Source organism: Schistocerca piceifrons, chromosome 3 (genome assembly GCF_021461385.2).
Source record: "Schistocerca piceifrons isolate TAMUIC-IGC-003096 chromosome 3, iqSchPice1.1, whole genome shotgun sequence".
NCBI lineage: Eukaryota > Metazoa > Arthropoda > Insecta > Orthoptera > Acrididae > Schistocerca > Schistocerca piceifrons.
In genome coordinates, this window is record NC_060140.1 from 538,977,478 (window position 1) to 538,992,543 (window position 15,066).

Genomic DNA, 15,066 nt, shown 5'->3' on the forward strand with positions numbered 1-15,066 from the left:
CACTCATACTGCATCCACGTTCTTTTCTCTGCCATCTCCACTTCCTCTGTTCTGTCACCCCTTCCGAATCCATTCCCCCACATCATTATCACTGCATGCTTCACAAGCTCACTGGTGCTGTTGCTTGTGTCACATTCCTGTCCCGTACAACTGGTATCTCTTCCTCTGCATTCCGATCCCGTGCACTTGTTGCCTCCCTCTAAGTTGTCCGCAACCCTTCCTTCCCATTCCCTGCCTTCTTTCTCCACCCAACTCAAACCCCAATACTCAGATGTGTGTACACTAACTCAAAAAAGGATTCATCCAAAAGCTAGCAATGTCATTAGTCTTGTTTATGTGCATGTCAATGAGTATGTATTATTTGGTGAGTTATTACCTCTACTTTTAACTTGGAAAGTTTGTATTAATGTGAAAAGATAAAAGTTTGTTTGGAATTTTTTTTAATGTTCTTGTTATGTTTTCAAAATATAATATGTCTGGAGATGTTTCCTTGCTTTCATTTACGGGTATCATGAAAAATATGCTTCTTTTACCTTTTAGAAAAAAGAAGATATGTTTGGAAATTTGTGCAAGTTAAATGTTACTCACACAGCTGCCTTCATTGTGAAAGTCTCCTTATATTACGAATAAGTTTGTGAAGAGTATGTAATTTACATCCGGTGAACTCATATTTGCTAGCAGTCTGTTGATACTTATCAATTTACTTAACTAAGTATATAAACTTCTCACGTTGTAAAATTGGAAAAAATATTTTACTAAACAGTACATATTCATAAACTGACATAATGAATGCATTGTTCATTCAGTGCATAACTGTGTTAAACAGCCTATGATTTGTTTCAGTGTTGATCAGAAAACAATTATGACAAATCTTTCAGGAAACATTTACAACAGGTACACATAAAGATACAAATAAAACAACATAAGGTAACAGCTGAAAAATGATAATTAACTAAGTTACTATTCCTTGTTTTGTGGGTATATCTGTCAGAAACACCACCATGAAATACTTGGCGCCCATTTACTTTAAGCCTTAACAAGTTATGGTATATCTTACATTATGATATTGATTCAAACAAGGAGAAAATATTATGGAAATAATTAAGTCTGAAGAAGAAAAATAATAGTTTTTTAATAATTTATTATCTGCAGTGGATAAAATCAGTCAACAGTTGCTGGAAGAACAATTAAGGTATTGTAAATATAAACATATTACCACAACAAACTTTGTAAAATTACTTGGGGGATAAGCGTTTCCCTACTTATAAAGAAAGTATGTACTGAAAGTTTCTTTCATGTTGTCAGTCAAATGTAGTTTCCTTTTTGTATATATGATTCAGGAATAGATTTGTTTTACAAGAACAAAATTTATCTTCTCACATATGTGTCATTCTACACTGTCCACTTAGAAAAAGAATACAACTTTTAAAAGCAGACCTTCACTATTTTCAACATCATTCTGCAGCCATTACAATTCCAACTTTCTATAAAGAATGACAGGAAATCTGAATCTTTTTCACATTTAATTCTAGTGGCTATCACACATATAATTTTATTGTATGTAATATTTCTATCAAGTATGAATACTTGCTACATGTAAACTTAAAAGATGTAGAATTTGCATTATATATGCTGGTGTTACTTTCTACTGTGGGGTACTGGAATTAATTTTCATCCATAATTTTGCTGCCTTTTAATTGCATTCATAGCAAAGCAATTGCTCAGAACAAGTTTCACCTCTACCACTCATAAATTTTGTACATTTGCAGGAATATTATTGACTATGACAACTGCCCTCTAGTAGCCAGCAACAATTTTGAGTTAATGGTCTCTTGGAAAAGTGCATCAAAAATTGATTTGTATTTTGTAAAAAATCAAGGTCATTAAAAAATGAAAATAAATAAATCGGTCATAAATTTTTACTCGTGGTAATGAACTTGTATCAGACTTTGTAAGTCAAGTTTTGAAGTCACTAACAGATACAAAATATATGAATACAGTACATAGTTAAGTATGTCCTTAAATGTATTATCTATCACTCTGTAAAAATGTTAGCTGCTATGAATGGAATGTACATACACAACACTATGTCACATAATAAAATGAAATGTGTTGTATGCAAAATGTCTGCTGAATGAACTGCAAATTTATCATCAGTTGGAAAATATTCCTTCATATATAACAACTTTCTGCATTTGTTTTAGAACGAAATGTTGTGTGTGCCACTAGCAAATGTTCCCAGTTACTATAAAAATAGCTTGATTACCAAACTTAATGGGTTACAAAATGGTTCAAGTTGTTGTAGTTCCCCATGCCATTAGAAGTGCTTTGAAGTTTTGTTTATATCATAGTGCTATAGTGCACTCTTTATGCATGTAACAAGTTACTATAAAATGTTTCTGTTCCCATAAGATAAGTTTTAGTTACCTGATATATTACTGGAAGTACTGTGATGTAACATTACTGAACATGTAAATTATAAATATTATAGTTACAGAATCATGAATACAACTAAAAGAAATTTTCAGTTTTCCGACATCAAACACACAGTTTTTGAATGGGGCTGTTAAGTTGTATTAACTGGACTGCCTGATATGTTTGTCATTTGCACACATACATACAGTCATCAAAGAAGTTTCAGTAAATACATATTTGTTTTGTTAACACTTATCACATTACAAAATCTTTACAATACCTTGGTGTTATGTTAGCAGCCCAGGACAGGGCCTGGTGATTTTTAGGGAATGTTTCACTCAGACAGAGATAAATTTACTTTCCTATTATGAGGGGACAGAAAACACAGGAACTTTTCAAATAATTGTTGTGGTATGGCAGCAATTGATGAATTACAAGTACAATGCAGTATTTTACTATGGTGCAGCTGTAACAAATCACATCACTTCACATTACAGTTAACTGGAGTTGGCTTGAATGTGAAAGTTAACAATTAAGAAAAATGATTTTTTACTAACTAAAAAGTCTTTATTCAATACTTTGCATCAATATGAGAAGCATGAAAATTGGCTGTGTCAATAAGAATTACTGTAGAGCTTTTTAAGCTCAGTAATTTGTTACAGGCATAAAGAGACTCATTGTACATAAATTATTTACTGCCAGTTTCAATTTTAATTTTATGCCATTGTCAACTTAATGTCATTTTAACAACTATAAAAGGAGAAATTCTATAAAGAATTTTAATTCTGCTATTTTTTTGCTTGTTTTATGAACCCTTCTCATGAGTTTATGTATCTTGTCAGAAGCTTTGTCATAAAAACAAGCAGACTACATAACAGATCTTTTAAAACTACTGACATCACCATAAACATATAATCACATTCATGTTTCTTACAAAAAAGAATCACAGGCAGAAATAAGCTTTGCGAATAGTCATTTTTCGCTTTCATTTTAAAACACTACAAAATAATGTCTATTTTTCTCTTAACATCAATGATATTGCTTGCTTTCATTTTGGTAACATCTGCTTTTTCTATGCGTTTGCCTTTTGTAAATCCTATTACATGAAGTTCCATCACAGTATTTACTGCCAATTTTCATCATACTCAATTGTTTGTGTAGACACTGACCTGCTTCATTTTTGTATTTCACAAAAGCAAATTGATACAGCTGTTTTCAGTGCATAGAGCATTAAATTGTCAGTATCTGCATTATAACTGGTTGTCTGGCCATCTAAACATTATCCTTTGGTTGTTTTCATTTGATGAACAGTTCACCTTTCTTTTCACAGCACATACAAAGGTAATCCGAAAGCCGCACAAAACTGTCTGCACATCACATTTGACCTGGTACTTGAGCACACATTTAAACACACACACATATTCTGACACTTTTATTGTTTGCAGTTTATAGAAATCATAAAAAAGTTCTGTAAAAAATAAGCTAGCTTCATTTTCATAAACATATAATGGAATATACAGGGTAGTGAAATGGTTTTATAATTGAGCACGTTTTTCATAATTAGTGGTTTCTTTAATGATACGTTCTGTCCTATGAAGGTCACACAGAATGATTTTAGGAAAACCAAATAGTCAGCTGTTAGTCGGCAACAAAATATCAGGTGTGTATCATCTTCACATGGTAAGTTTACTGCAAACATATAACAAAATTCAGTGATATTTAACACCATAGGCTCCTCTTAAAATCACACCATGTCCATTAAAGTATAATGCATATCAGGCACAGGTAGCTGTCTTTTACAACAGGATTAGTAGCTAATTTTTATTGGCAAAACTATAAATTTATAATACAATACACTTTAACTATTTTCACTGCTTGTAAGAATACCTTTTGTTTTGTACACAAATTTCAGTTCATACATAACTGTACTTAGAAATGTCTGTTTGCACATGTTATGTGTGTGTGTGGTGTCACAAGGAAATTTTGTTTGAATTTATCACCTTAACATCATGTCCATGTTACGGGTTTGCTGTAACTATTGCTGAAAACATCCTAATGGATGGTAAAAAGGCATATAGGAGCTTGTAGCAGAGGACATTGTGAACTGCTGCCTTTAACATGATCTGCCACTTGAGGACAAGGATTTCTCACAGTATCTGGCACATATAACTCTGCTTCCTGCTGTCAGCTGCAAGCGTGATGAAACCTTAAACAAAAGGTAAGTTATGTACATTATAGAAAAAGTCATCTAAGAAAAACTAATTAATTATTGTCTATGGAAGTCTATGTATATGTAATACATCGACATAAAGCACACCATAAGTTTCAAACATCAACACAGAACTCAAAATTTAATGTAATGTATACGCTAAAATTATAGGTTGAGTAACACTGAAAATAACTGTTTATAATGTACCACAATGGTGTTGGGGAAGTTGGGATGAAAAATTTTATACAGGACACTTGTGGTCTATTAATCCAGTAAATACCCTAAAATTGTTCTACAAAAGCCATTTAAGTTAAAAGCATGTGCCCCACATGAGGTTTCCAATATCCTCTTCCTATCCTAAACCACTGCATTAGTCAGCTATTTTGTTAATGTTATTACGCTTATTTGTGAGGATAATGAAATAGAAAAGAGACTTTCATAAATGTTACACAATCCAATTTAAATTGAAAACATACAAACACAGTGAATTCTTAGTAAAAAGGGCAGACAAACTGAATCTTACAATTGTTAATTGCATGTTGTCAAAATTCACAACATTTTGAGGTAAAATTTACAAAGATGTCAGTTTTTATTTTTTAAGTTCAAAAACACAGGGATTTTAATATTCAAAGATGAATATAGCCATAATCTCATGTGGCACACACAAGCTGAATCTTAGGTGGCTTTTGTAGACCAATTTGATGCTGTTTCCCAGCTTTATCACAAGTACCCTATACCAATTTGTTCATCTTTGCTTGGGGCCACATCACAGTGGTCATTGCAAACAGTTATTGTTTACACACTGTGTATATGTTATTTGTCCAATTCTCAAATACATCGTTATCTGACTGAGTAATTTTAGTTTTCCCTTCTGGAATGTGACTGTTCTGATTTGTCACAAACTGTATTAAGGTTAGATGGTATCATATATTAGAGAAACCCACAATTTTGCCCTTTAGAAAGCATCAAACCTAATCACATACTCTATGCAGCTTTTGTGTTCAGTACTCAAAAGCAATGTGTTATCCTCAGTAGTCCCATGTCAAAACATTTTGTTTAGAAATTATTGTGAGAACAATAAATAAATTTTTAAGTGAACTTGTAGCAATAAATTAGGAATTTGGTAGATCCTGAGGGGAAATGTGATTTCACTGCTTTTAGTAAGAAAGTACTTTAAGTTTGCAATGTGAAACATTTTATTTCATATGGTGGTGTAAATGACTCCCTAAACATTGGACTCTTCTTCTTGGTATTTGGAAACATTTTATGAATAACTAAATATCATACTATTAAAAAGTATTATCATGTTTTCCATTAATATTTTTAGTAGTGTTACTTTTCCTGCTAACAATAACCTATTCATATTGATAGTAATTTGATTCTGAATTTAAATATTCAAATTTTTGACTAGGCTGATGGAGTTACTAAATGCTAAAACAAATTTATAACATAAATTACAGGTATGTTTTATTCTTCAACATCACTTGAAGAAGAATGTCAAAAATAAATAACAATAAGGGAAATAATTTGTCAGACAATTTCATCAAGTTAAGTCAAGAAACAATATCAAAACTCTGCAAATATTAACACTAAAACTGGACATAAAATAAAATATTTTTTCCTGACCCTTAATCTTCTGTACAACTATATAATGATAAGTCTTCCCATAATGGTGTTACCAAAACTCTCAGAAAAGTATTCAACTGATTTACTTCAAATTTTACACAATTCTCTAATGAACATTCTGATTAACATAGGCTATAAGTCCTTTTTTAATTTTTTTATTTTGATATACAAAGCAAAAATCTTGGAAAGTTCATGCCCATTTATTTAAAAGGCTTACTCAATGCTCTAATGAACATTTTGTCAGATATGTGCCATATATTTTATTAATATATATATAATGCATAAATGTATATGTAATCTATAAATGGAAAATGTTGTTACCAAAATTCTCAGAAAGTTCTTGATTGATTTACTTCCAATTTTTACATGATACTCTAATGTACATTCAGATGGATATAGGCTATACAAATTTTTACATGCTGATTTACAGGTTTTTCATGCTGTTCTCTGAAAGTGGATGGCTTAAATTTGTCTCTCACATCAGTTTCAACTATGATAGAAGGGCATGTAAACCATTACAAATATAAATTTCTCCCATAAATATTCTCTCTTCTTGCACACATTTTCAAACAAAAATTGTATGCACAAGAATCTATGTGAAATACTGTCACTGAAGCTACCATCCTCACATATCCAGTAGCATGAAACTTGTCTCATACCCCCTATACCAATAACCCAAAACAACTTACCCATTCATTTTAAGCTAATTCAATTCCCAAACAAGGTCTGGTTTGGAATTGCCATAAACGAGGATGAAGGTCAGAGAGAATGGTAAAAGGAATTAAGGAACTGGGGGGGGGGGGGGGGGTAGGGTAAGGAGTGTGAACGTAGAATGGGAAGTGGGAGGATATGGAGAGGCAAGAAGGAGGGAAAGGAGTTTAGCATTTTGTGTGTCTATCGACCTGCCAGCGCTTTCGTTCGGTAAGTCACCTCATCTTTGTTTTTATATATAATTTTTCCCACGTGGAATGTTTCCTTCCATTATATATATATATATATATATATATATATATATATATATATATATATATATATATATATATATATATATATATATATATATATATATATAATAGAGGGAAACATTCCACGTAGGAAAAATATAGCTAAAAACAAAGATGATGTGACTTACCAACTGAAAGTGCTGGCAGGTCGACAGACACACAAACAAACATAAACATACACACAAAATTCAAGCTTTCGCAACAAACTGTTGCCTCATCAGGAAAGAGGAAAGGAGAGGGAGAGACGAAAGGATGTGGGTTTTAAGGGAGAGGATAAGGAGTCATTCCAATCCCGGGAGCGGAAAGACTTACCTTAGGGGGAAAAAAGGACGGGTATACACTCGCACACACACACATATCCATCCACACATATACAGACACAAGCAGACATATTTAAAGACCACAATATATGTGTGGATGGATATGTGTGTGTGTGCGAGTTGACAATAGCTTTCGCATCTCGCAACTACCCTCCCGACCTGGTACAGAAGCAAATAACCAGAGCCACTTCCTCATCCCCTCGAACCCAGAATCCCCCACAGAAGAACCACAAAAGTGCCCCACTTGTGACAGGATACTTTCTGGGACTGGACCAGACTCTGAATGTGGCTCTCCAGCAGGGATACGACTTCCTCAAATCCTGCCCTGAAATGAGATCCATCCTTCATGAAATCCTCCCCACTCCACCAAGAGTGTCTTTCCGCCGTCCACCTAACCTTCGTAACCTGTTAGTACATCCCTATGAAATCCCCAAACCACTCTCCCTACCCTCTGGCTCCTATCCTTGTAACTGCCCCCGGTGTAAAACCTGTCCCATGCACCCTCCCACCACCACCTACTCCAGTCCTGTAACCCGGAAGGTGTACACGATCAAAGGCAGAGCCACGTGTGAGAGCACCCACGTGATCTACCAACTGACTTGCCTACACTGTGACGCATTCTATGTGGGAATGACCAGTAACAAACTGTCCATTCGCATGAATGGACACAGGCAGACAGTGTTTGTTGGTAATGAGGATCACCCTGTGGCTAAACATGCCTTGGTGCACGGCCAGCACATCTTGGCACAGTGTTACACCGTGCGGGTTATCTGGATACTTCCCACTAACACCAACCTATCCGAACTCCAGAGATGGGAACTCGCTCTTCAATATATCCTCTCTTCCCGTTATCCACCAGGCCTCAATCTCCACTAATTTCAAGTTGCCGCCACTCATACCTCACCTGTCATTCAACAACATCTTTGTCCCTGCACTCCTGCCTCGACTGACATCTCTGCCCAAACTCTTTGTCTTCAAATATGTCTGCTTGTGTCTGTATATGTGTGGATGGATATGTGTGTGTGTGAGTGTATACCCGTCCTTTTTTCCCCCTAAGGTAAGTCTTTCCGCTCCCGGGATTGGAATGACTCCTTATCCTCTCCCTTAAAACCCACATCCTTTTGTCTTTCCCTCTCCTTCCCTCTTTCCTGATGAGTCAACAGTTTGTTGTGAAAGCTTGAATTTTGTGTGTATGTTTGTGTTTGTTTGTGTGTCTGTCAACCTGCCAGCACTTTCATTTGGTAAGTCAAATCATCTTTGTTTTTAGATATATTTTTCCTACGTGGAATGTTTCCCTCTATTATGTCTGCTTGTGTCTGTATGTGTGGATGGATATGTGCGCGTGTGCGAGTGTATACCTGTCCTTTTTTGCCCCTAAGGTAAGTCTTTCCGCTCCCGGGATTGGAATGACTCCTTACCCTCTCCCTTAAAACCCACTTCCTTTTGTCTTCCCCTCTCCTTCCCTCTTTCCTGATGAGGCAACAGTTTGTTGCGAAAGCTTGAATTTTGTGTGTATGTTTGTGTTTGTTTGTGTGTCTATCGACCTGCCAGCGCTTTCGTTCGGTAAGTCACCTCATCTTTGTTTTTTTAATATATATATATATATATATATATATATATATATATATATATATATATATATATATATATATATATATATATATATATATATATATATATATATATATCGAATTCCCATACATATTTAGTGACTGCAAACAAAGAACAGCCAGGTTCACCAGTATAGTATATTATCCGGGAACTGCAGAGGTTCCTGTTAACTCCAGAGTGGACTCAGATGGAGGTATGCCACTTGGTACTTGATACACAGCCTGTATTTTCATATGAAGGCAGAACTAGATTTAATGTCCAAGAATATAATGTGCCCCATGATATGTGGTACAATCCCTGTGGTTAGTGATGTTATAGGACACCTACTTAGGTTAACTTTTCCACTGAGACATGCAACAGGCAGTACCGATAAAAATGAAAATACAGTAATAGTTTGATGCATAATGCCACTGTAGTGCACACAGCATGGTATAGCGATTAGCAGTGTTGTATAGCATGTTGCAGGTCACCACATCAAACCTGATGACCAGAATTATTTGTTACTTAATATGTATGAGTTGTGGAAGGTCGTTGAAACACCTCATGTCTGTAATGTTTGTATATTTGGGAATATAGAACATATAAGAACCAGCATTATGGAATATTCAAAGTTTGTATAAATAACCTAACTCACCATCTGGGGGGTCAGTTCTGTTCTGGTGGTAAACTTGTGTCGGAACTAACATGCATTCAGTGATAAGCACTGTATTTCATAGATGACCTTTTTTTCAGATTCGGACTTCATTCTGGTTACAACGTGACTTTGTTTGGTGGTGATGTCAAGTACTGCAGAACATCTACATCACAGTGGCTCCAATTAGAGAATGTAACAGCCGTGGCCTACAGGGGCAATACAAGTAGTACATCATTCCCAAGGTCTGTATATTCAGAAGACTAATGGATTCAAAGCCAGTAGTAGGTCAGCTGGACATGAGACATACATCATCATTATCTGGAGATATTAATAATTCAAGAGAAATTAATAATTCAGATAATAAGATTAAACTGTATGGGATATTGTCAATTGTACACAGGACAACCAGTCACTGAACAGGATACCATTGCAGTTAAACTAAATGACAATGCTGTGATGAACAATTCACAAATAGTGACTGCTTTTAACGAACACTTTCTAGATGTAGCAGCAAAAATAGGATTAAAAAGCTCAGCTGACCAGGCAAGATAATGTATTAAAAATACCAATCCACAGAACTTTAAAGAGTTAGAAGTGGCATCAATAGCCTTCATTGAAATTAAAAGAATTGTAAAAGTTCTAAAAAACAAAAGCTCGTGTGGTGTTGATGGAACTGCAAACAGAATTCTGAAAAGTAGTTCTAACTCAATGCCCTACATGCAATGCATCACTGGCTCAGGAAATTTTTCCTGTCAGATTAAAATATGCAATTATTAAACCCCTTTATAAGAAATCCAACAAGAAAGACTTAAATAATCATCTCTTTAAGTCCATTTCTGTACAAGATGCTTGAGGTACTTTGGCTGCTCAGTAAAAATTTTGAAATTAAAAACACCTTTAGCCATCTATATTTTGAATGTATTTATCTGACCAGTTTCATTGTTTTACTATGCCATCTTCAGGCACCCTGACCAACAAGTAGGAGGAATCGAACCTTGTATGAAGTCAAAATAGGGGCCATCCAAAAGTGAGTGAATGAATGGATCATGCTGTTGAAACTAGGAATCTATGGATACCAGTTGCTTAATGCTTGTCCCTATTTTGACTGCATATGAGGTTGGGTTACATCTATATGTTGGTTAGGGGGCCTGGTGATGGCTTAGTGAAATGCTGAAAATGGTTGCACAAATATAAATTCGAAGTATAGGTGGCTGAAGGTGTTTTAATTTTACATTTTAAACAGTTATAATCCAGTTTGCTTACTGAACACACTGTGCACCGAAGACTCCTAACGATGGGCCTCTGCAGCTGATGACCCATGCATGCGCCAATGTTAACACCACAACATCAGCAACTATGACTGAAATGGGCACACGACTGTCAGCACTGGATGTTGGGGCAGTGGCAGAGCATTGCATTGGCTGATGAATTCTCATACTTTCTGCATCACGCCAATGGGAGGGCACAAATCCATTGTCTTCCAGGTGAATACCTCCTTGGCATCTGTACTGCAGGGTGGAGATTAGCTGATGGCAGCTCCATTATGCTATGGGGAACATTCACATAAGTATCCATGGTTCCAATGGAGCTCAGGGAAGGCACTATGATGGCCAAGGAGTACTGTACACTGATTGCAGACTGCATACACCCCTTCATCATGATCATGTTTCCCGACGGCAATGGCATTTTTCAACAAGGTAATGCGCCTTGTCACAAGGCTGGGAGTGTGATGGAGTGGTTTGAGGAACACAGTAGTGAGTTCAGATAGATATGATGGCCCCCCAACTCACCAGATCTGAACCCAACCGAACTCATCTGGAATGTTGTTGAACATGGCATCAGAGGTCATTGCCCCCTCTCCAGAATTTACAAGAATTTGGTGACTTGTGTGTGCAGATGTGTTGCGAACTGCATCGAGAGACTCACCAAGGCCTCACTGCTTCCATTTCATGACATATCATTGTTGTTATCTGTGTCAAAGGTGGACATACTGGCTATTAGGCGAATGGTCATAATGTTCTGGCTGATTGTATGTGAATGACGTTTGTCTTAAAATTTAACAGCAGAATGAGTACTTATTGTAGACAATAGTAGTGTTATAATAAATCAAATCAGAGATAAAACAACAGGAGAGACTGTTACTGATTGGACATAACAGGTCTAGCTGAAACCAAGTTAATTGTTAGATGTTTTTACCAACCACCCGACTCTGCTGTGACAGTTCTAGAGACATTCAGAGAAATTCTATGGCCAGTCGTGCATAAATACCCAGATCATGCAGTACTAGCTGCAGGGGTGACTTTAACCTGCCGATTACAGACTGGGACATGTATGGATTCACTGCATAGGGTACAGACAGACAGTCTTGTGGAGTAATTTTGAACACATTTTCCGAAAACTGTCTTCAGCAGCTCATTCATCCACCCACAAGCAATGGAAATAACTTGGACGTCATAGCTAACAAGAGACCAGATATTATTGATGGCTAGAGACCAGACCTTATTGATGGCTTCCGTATAGACACAGGGATTATTGATCATGATGCCATCGTAGTGACTATGGTTATGAAAGTTGATAAATCAGTCAAGAGGGCTAGGAGAGTGTTTCTGCTAGAAAGAGCAGATAAGCAGTTGTTAGTATCTCACTCGGACAGTGAACTGCAGTCATTTATTTCCAGAATGATGGACATAAAGGCACTGTGAGCAAAGTTCAAAAAGATTGTAAATTGTGCACAGAACAAGTAAAGGCCTAGTAAGCGGATTAAGGATGGAAAAGATCCACCAAAGTTTAATAACAAAATTCAGAAACTGCTGAGGAAACAAAGGCTGTAGTTATACTCTTGGCTCAAAAGAGGACACATAAATGACGAAAGGCCAAGATTAGTAGAGAATTATGTGTCTGTGAAAAGATCTGTGTATGAAGCATACAACAGCTACCATTATCATACCTTGGCTAAAGATCTGGCAGAGAAACTGAAAAATTTCTGGTCCTATATAAAATTTCTTTGTGGGTTTCTGGTTTTCCATCAAATCACTCACTGATCAATCTGGTTTGGCAGCAGAAGACAGAAAAATGAAGGCTGAAGTTTTAAATTCCACATTTCAGAAGTTGTTCACATAGAAGAACTATACAAATGTACCACGATTTTACCATTGCACATAGTCGTGTATAGATGACATAGCAATAAGCATCTCTGATGTAGAGAAGCAACTGAAAGAGTTGAAAATAAATAAGTTGTCAGGTCGTGGTGGAATCCCAGTTCAGTTTTACAAAGAGTACTCTATGTCATTGACCCCATACTTAGTTTGCATTTATCATGAATCTCTTCTTCAGCACAGAGTGCCTAGTGACTGGAAAAAAGTGCAGGTGACACCCATATATAAGAAGGTAAAAGAACGGACCCACAAAATTACACACCAATATCCTTAACATTGGTTTGCTGCAGAATTCTAGAGCATATTCTGAGTTAGAATACAATCAATTTACTAGAGGCTGAAAAGCTCATATCTACAAATCAGCATAGCTTTAGAAAGTATCGCTCATACAAAACCCAGCTTGCTCTACTCTCCCACAATATACTATGAACTATGCACAAAGAGCAACATGCAGATTCCATTTTTCTAAATTTATGAAAAGCAGGCAATATGGTACCGCACCGCAAACTGTTAATGAAGATACAAGCATAAGGAATAGATGCCCAGATATGTGACTGGCTCAAAGACTTCTTAAATAATAGAACTCAGTTTGTTGTCCTCGACAGCAAGTGTTCATCAGAGACAGGGGTAACATCAGGGGTGCCCCAGGGAAGTGGAATAGGATGGTTGCTATCTTCTATGTACATAAATGATCTGGCAGACAGTGTGGGCAGCAATCTGTGGTTCTTCACTGACGATGCTGTGGTGTGCAGAAAGGTGGTGAAGATCTGTGGATGTAGGTTGGTGGAAGATGATCTAGACAAAATTTCTACTTGGTGTGATGAATGGTAGCTGGCTCTAAATGTAGGAAAATCTAAGTTAATGCAGATAACTAGGAAAAACAAATCCATAATGTTCAGATACAGCATTAGTAGTGTCCTGCTTGACACAGTCACGTCATTTAAATATCTGGGCATAACGTCGCGAATCGATATGAAATACAATGAGTATGTGAGAATTGTGGTAGGGAAGGCAAATGGTGGACTCTGGTTTATTGGGAGAATTATAGGAAATTGTGGTTCATCTGTAAAGGAGACCACATATAGGACACTAGTGTGACCTATGCTTGAGTACTGCTCGTGGTGGGATATGCAACAGGTCAGGTTGAAAGAAGCCACTGAAACAGTTCGGAGGTGAGCTGCTAGATTTGTTACCAACAGGTGCAATCAGCATGCAAGTGCTCCGGGACTCAAGTGGGAATCACTGGAGGGAAGAAGACATTCATTTCGAAGAACACTATTGAGAAAATTTATAGAACTGGCATTTGAAGCTGTCTGCAGACTAATACTACTGCCGCCAACATACATTTCATCTAGGGGCCATGAAGATGAGATATGAGAAATTAGGGCTCATATGGACACATATACACAGTCATTTTCCCTTGCTCTATAATATGTTAATAAATGTTAACACTAATTATGTATACATATCCTATAAACTGACTCATTTGGCATCAGTTTGACAGAAGAATTGTTGAAATGATCTTAGGAACATATAACTAACATCACAAGAATCCTACTCATTCCAAACACTGCAGACAATTATAGTCAACCTCAGGACAAAGCTCACCACTTTATCTTGAACAGTTTTGCTCCTCAACAATGCTTCAGCCATTCCTTACCCTTTATAGAGATATGAGCTGCTTGCCTATCTTCTAACTTTTGGAAAATTAAGAAAGGTGATCATCTATGAAAGTGAGACCACCACAGATGAATATACTCCATGTATAATTGTTACTAAGATGATGGGAAATAGCATCCGTATTGCCGTTGGTGGACAACCCGCCGAGGCATTAATCGATGTGAGGAATGCTTACCACCACCAGCCAAAGATGAATATCTTCCCTAATATGGAAGTGATTGCACTGAAGGTTGTCAATGGCAACATGTCCAGATGGCAAGAACTTGTATTGCAAGAATAACTACCACTGGCAGAACACAACTTTTCAGTTTTTTTCATTTTAACTTAGTATAGCCATGATCTTATATTCAGATGGCACTTCTAGGTACCAAAGGCAGTCGTACCCTGTGGAACACCAGAGCTGCAGACTGAC

General features: G+C 36.4%; 1 protein-coding gene across 1 annotated transcript in view; it reads right to left on the minus strand.

The window, feature by feature from the left end:
* Nucleotides 1-1,124: 1,124 nt before the first annotated feature.
* LOC124789937 (putative lysozyme-like protein) overlaps nucleotides 1,125-15,066 on the minus strand; it is a 252,635-nt gene continuing 238,693 nt past the window's right edge. Inside the window, exon 7 of the mRNA XM_047257465.1 lies at nucleotides 1,125-4,621. The gene's annotated coding sequence lies outside the window, so the exon portion shown is untranslated. The remainder of the gene's footprint in view (nucleotides 4,622-15,066) is intronic.